We start from the raw sequence: 6000 nt of genomic DNA on the forward strand, positions 1-6000 counted from the left end.
TCTCCACTCGCCTTCCCTGGGCGAGCCCTCTCCTCTCTGGGCCTCCCCAGTGGACAGAAAGGGTACGGGAAGAGCCGTGAGGAGCCACGTTAGCCAGGCTGAGCCCAGAGCCAGGCACACGGCGGGCACTTAGAGATGCACCTCGGGCGGTGCTGGACTGCAGCTCTCCGCGTCCACCGGCCCCGCAGCGCTGGCTGAAGAGCTAAGACGACGACGAGAGCCGGGCCGGCGCATGGTGCTCCCAGAGGGGTGCTCCCGGAACCGAGGGGCGATGGAGCGAACGGAGGGAGGGCGTGTCCCCGCTTCTGCCAGCTGCCGAGCTTAGCCCCTCACCTTCCAGCTCCTGGGAGGCCGCCGCTAGAAGCTTCCACGGAAGATTAAACCATTCTCCACCGCTGGCCGGAATGCGTTCGCACGCTCGGGCGCCCCTGTGCTCCCTGGCGGCCACATGTCTGTTCCATCCTGCCGAGCTGTTCCCCACAATCAATTTCAATTTGGCCTGGGCTCTGCCTCTGCAGCCCGACCTCCTTGGGGGCTGGGGTTGGGGAGGGGGAAGCAGTGGTTTCCTCAGCCTACCCTCCTACATGCCGGGGCCCGTCTGCTGATGAGAGGGCTCCGCTGTTGCTGCCCCTTTCCGGGCCTCAGTTTCCCCAAAATGATGGACTGAGGAGGCGGGGAAGGGCAGTCTGGGGCCAGCCCTGTTTTCATCCAACCTCATGCATTTCTGGGGCGCCAGCTGTGTCCTCGATCCCGTGTAGAAGGCCAGAGACACCGTGGGAACCAAAGTGGAAAAACTTGAATGAAGCAGGGTAAGGGGGCATGTGGGGCTTTCCTGGGGGGCGAGTAGCATGTGCAAAGGCCCCGAGGCAGCAAGGAGCACAGCGCTGGGAAGAACATAAGGAGACCTGTGTGGTGGAAGCCGGTGAGAAGAGAGGAGCCGGGGGGAGGGTGGATGGGGCTGGATGACAATGATGATCAACAGCCAACATTTACTGAGCACCTACTACATACCCAACATTGACCTATGGGCTTTCCCTGCCTCACCTCCCTGGAACCTCACCACTACCCTATAATTACACCCATCTTACATAGGAAGAAACAGAGAGCATAGTGAGGAAGTTGCTGGCCAGGGTTACGGGCTGGGCGGCAGAGCTGGGGTTTGGCCCCAGCTCAGGTGTGCCCCAGAGTCCGGAGCAGGACAGTGGGTGGACTGCCCGCACCAGCAGACCCTTTAGCCAACACCCCACCTCTCCCCACCCCTGTCCTTCCCGAACTTCAGGTCCTGACTCCAGGCCTCTGTCCATTTCTGGGGTGAGGAGGAGGGACATAAAGGGGGTCCCACGTCCCTGGAGTTTGATTGGAAATCAGCTGCCCTTCTGCGTGACCTTGGGGGCACGCCTGCCTGCCCCTTCTGTGCCTCAGTTTCCCAGCCTTGTCAAGAGAGACTGTGGGCGACTCCTCTCTGACTAAGGCGAGCTGGGGGAAGGGATGAGGCGCCCCCAGTCATGGCTCTGCACCCCGCAGCCCTGCTCAGGCCCCGCCCCCTGCCCCTGGGGGAGCCTTTCCCCTGCTGTGTGCCCTGGGAGCCCTCTTTGGGCCCCTCGTGGCTCCAGGCTCTGGCCGCCACTAGGTGGAGCGAGGAGGCCGGCGGAAACTGGGCGCGGCCGCCTTGGCTTGGAGCTGCGGGCCGGCCGGGTACTTGTGTGCGTGATCTCCCTCGAGGCGTCCACGCCCAGGCCTCTGTCCTGCAGGCAGCGCTAAAGGGACGTGACAGACCTGTGTGGGCTGGACGGCGGGGCGGGGGCGGTGTCCAGGGCACGGCAAGGACCCCCCGGGCCCAGGCTTGACCCTGATCCCTGAGCCGGCTGCCGCGTGCCAGAGCCGGCCTGGAGTCTGGCAGCGGGGGAGGCTAAGGCTGGGTGCTCAGCCTGTGGGTGGGGGCTGCAAGCACGCTTCTGGGTGAAGGCGCGGTGGAGGCTGGGTGGGACTCCTCGGGGTCCTCAGGACGCCCTCCCCGCCGGGGGGCCGAGGCTCCGTGCCGGGGTGGATTCGTGGGCTTCTCTGAGGAGGTGATGCTTCAGCTGAAATGTGAAGTGTGAGAAGTATTGGGTGGGGCTGAGCATTCTGCACAGAGGAGAGAGCTTCGCCAGTGCCCCACGGTGCGGGGGGGGTGGGGTGTCTTGCATGCGTGGGCACTGGAGTTGGCTGAGGGAGGTGGGGCCGGGCTAGCCTTTGTAGGCCATGGGGGGACTTGAGTTTCATGTGGAGGGCACTGGGGAGCCATGGTGGGTGAGGGCAGGAGAGTGATGCTGTCTACAGCTCCCTGAGGCTGCCTCGGGACGGGCTGTTGGGGCTGGAGTGGAGGCCAGCGAGGAGCGGGGGAGGCTGGGTGGGGGCCCAGGTGGGGCCTGGGCAGGGACCTCAGAGATGAGGACGGCCTGAGTGAGCTCAGGTGACAGGGGCGACTTCAGGCTATTCTTCGCCTCCCAGAGCCCCAGGGGTGGGTCCAGCCCCCAGATGAAGCCCCAGGCCTGCTCTGGCCCCCTCCTCCCCTGCCAGCTGATGAGTGGCTTCTGGCTTAATTCTTGTGGTACACCCATTTCCACAAAGGGAAACTGAGGCACAGGAGTTTTGGTCACTCATAGCCCATTCGGGGGCAGGAGGGTGCTGTGTGATTAGCACATCTGGGATGGCCTTCTGTGTCTCGGCATGTCTGGGGTCCCCCTTTGGTGTAACGAGTACATGTGGGGGCCACTCTCTGTGCCCTGAGCCCCAGAAAGGCCACATCGCTCTAGACCCCATTACCATGTTCACTGTGGGAAGAAGCCGCTAACCCCGTCCTCCCTCAGGATGCAGTCCACTGTGGGACCGAACAGGCTTGGATTTCAGTCCAGGATTGGATCCAACCTGAAGGTCTGGGAGGCAGGGGACAGCCTGGGGCTGGAGAGTCCAGCACCGCTGAGCCGTCCTGCTCTGCCCCCGTACCGTGTCCCCGGCCACTTTTCCCACGTGAGGTCAAGGCACTAAGAGTCAGGCCCGTGCCCTCTGCCCACAGGCGCACTGTGCACCTGGCCCCACCCCTCCCCCTTGTTCCTGCACACCCGGCCACCTGTTCCATCTTTGGAATGAACCAATCTTGTCCCTGCCTCAGGGCCTTTGCATAGGCTGCTCCCTTCTCTGCCTGTCCACCCTTGGCCAGCCAGGCAAAGAGCAGCACCCCCACCCCAACCAGCCGCCCACCTGTGCCAGGTGCGCCCTCCCCCACCTGCTGACACCCCCTTTCAATATTTATTACAAAGGGGTTAGGGACTGTGCTTCCATAGGTGACGGATGCACAGTCCCTTGCTTCCGGAAAGTTACATCAAGTACAAGACATGAATTTGTTTAAAAAACATGCAGCGTACACTAACAGAATGAATGAATCAGGTCTTATCCAGAAGAGCTAGTGATTCTTGTTTTTCTAATTGGGGGAAGTTCACCTGTTTAAAGTGAACAGTTCAGTTGTTTTTAGCAAATGTTGTGTGACCATCACCTCTGTGTAATTCCAGAACATTCTAACGCCCAAGAGAGCAGCCTGTGTCCATCAGCCGTCACCCCCACCTGACCTCCCCAGCCCCTGGCCTCCACAAGCCCCCTTCCCGTCCGCAGATGAGCCTGGCAGCTGGATCTGAGCCTTCTTCCCTCTGGGCCAGCACCCTGGGGTTAGAGTCCCCCAGGGATCCGCCTCCTCCCCACTCCCTGTCTGTCCCACACCAAATAACACAGTGCCCACTGCCCTCATCCCACAAACTGCCCCCAGCTCCCTCCTTCTCGGGGCACCTAGGGACTTTTCAAAACTGAAGATCAGGCCATGACCATCCCCAGCCTAAATCCTCCTGTAGCTCCCTGTGGCCCTCGATGTTAGTCCGAATTCCAGGGCCTGATCGACATCCCTGCTGGCCACACCGCAAGGCTGGGAGATTCTCAGGAGGGTCCCAGCTTGGCAAGGAAGGTGGGATGCTTCCTTCCACCAGGCGGGGGGCTGGCCAGGGCTGGGAAATGAGAAGTGAGATTGTCCCCATTTCCTGGGTAAGGAACTCAGGCTCAGGGGACAAGATGTAAGAAGGGGCTCCAGTGAGTTGTGTTCTCAGTTGCATGGAGCCACGTCAACGGGACCCCTCGGTGCCCACGCCCCACTGTGCACTCGGCGATCTTGCCTGGGAGCAAAGAGCCCGTGAGGATGCCCAGTGGTCCCTCCGCGGCTCCCGGGCCAGCAGTGAGGTGGGGTGGGACGTTGTCAGGGTCCCTCTGAGACCTGCAGGAACATCAGAGCCTAACGAGGGTCCCCAGGGCCCCTGCCCAGCCCGGGTCAGGGGATAAAGGCCAGCTCCTCCACTCCGCTGTTTCTCCACCCCCCACCATAATAGGATCGGGATGTTTGAAGTTACTAGGAAGCGGGGAGGCTCCCACATAGAGAATACGAGGAGAAGGGCTTAGAGGCGCCTTTGTGAGCCAGGCGGGTGATGATGAAAGCACCATGAAATCCACGGTGTCACCGATGCCCCGCGACCATGACAGGCCCCTTTACTGGAAAAAAAGGGGAAAAATCCCCAGTTACATGTGTGCATGCGAACATATGTGCGTATGCCATGCTCCAGCCATGGCAGAGGCCCCAGCAGCCCCCGAGGCGCCGGCCCCCACATGCCATCTCAGCACAGTGCACCCCCTCGGGGCCCCCCAACACCTGGCAGGAGGGCTCAAGACACTGGGCAGTTTTAGCAGAGGCCAGGGCAGGGAGCCCTGTCCATGGCTTGCTGTGCTCTGCTTGCATGCCTCCAGAGACGGGAACCTCACTATCTCAAAGGCTTCCAGACAAGGCTTCCTTGCATGTGGCCCCAGGTGGAGGTAAAGTTGTACCTTACCTGGGAGTGGACTTCCAGAGTCAGGGAGGAAAGGTGACACAGGGCAGGAAGGAAGGTCATGTTTTTAAACAGCTTTACTGAGATACTCACCTACCTTCTCATTCATTCATTTAAAGTATACAATTCATCTGTTCTAGTACATTCACAAAGTTATATATCCATCAACACAATTGATTCTAGAACACTTTCATCTTCCCCCAAAAGCAAGCCCGTCCCCATCAGCTGTCACCCCCATCCCCCCCAGCCCCCGGCCCCCACGAGCCCCCCTCCCGTCCGCGGATGAGCCTGTTCTGGACGTGTCACCCACGTGGACTCACACCCCGCGTGGCCTTCTGTGTCTGGTTCCCTCCCTGAGCGTCGTGGGCTCGGGGTCCATCCCCGGGGCTGCACGTGTGGGCGCTTCGCTCCTGTCCGTGGCCGGGAGATGCTCCCGTGCGTGGGGGACGTGTCGTGTGTCCGTTCCCCTGTTGGCGGGCAGTTGGGTGTGTCCCCTCTTGGCACGTATGAAGAGGTGCTATTCCTGAAAACGCTGTCATCTGCCCATGTCGTGGGCGTTAAACCTTCACACAAGGTCAGGACCTGCCAAGGCCAAGAGCAAAGTGCGAGTCCACGCAGGGCTCGGGGTGTGGGGGGATGGGAGAGAAGCCTCGTGGGCTTGGCGGTGTGGGCTGGAGGTCTCCCGTGCAGGGTGCTCGGACAGGCGGCCGCGTCTCCACCGGCCAGTGTGTCTCCCAGCGCCTTGCGCGCCCACCTTCTCCACTGCAGACACACCTGCTCCCCGCCTCCCACGGACGGGTCCTTCCTCCGCTGGAGGTGGTGGGCAAGCCAGGCTCGAGGAGTGAAGAGGGCTGTGTCCAGCCAGACCCGCAGGAGACAGCTTCCCGCCCCCGTGGTCCCAAAGACTTCCCACCCCGCCACTACTTCGGGGGGCAGATGATGGGGTGAGGGGCGGATGGTGGGGTGGGGCCGGATGGCGGTGGGGGGGCAGATGACGGGGTTGGGGGGGGGATGGCGGGGGGGCGGGGGGCGGGGGGGGGGGGGGGGGAGGGGGGGGGAGCGGATGGTGGGGTGGGGGGCCAGATGGCGGGGTGGGGGGTGC

Source organism: Phoca vitulina, unplaced genomic scaffold, assembly GCF_004348235.1.
Source record: "Phoca vitulina isolate PV1807 unplaced genomic scaffold, GSC_HSeal_1.0 scaffold81, whole genome shotgun sequence".
In the NCBI taxonomy this organism is placed as follows: Eukaryota; Metazoa; Chordata; class Mammalia; order Carnivora; family Phocidae; genus Phoca; species Phoca vitulina.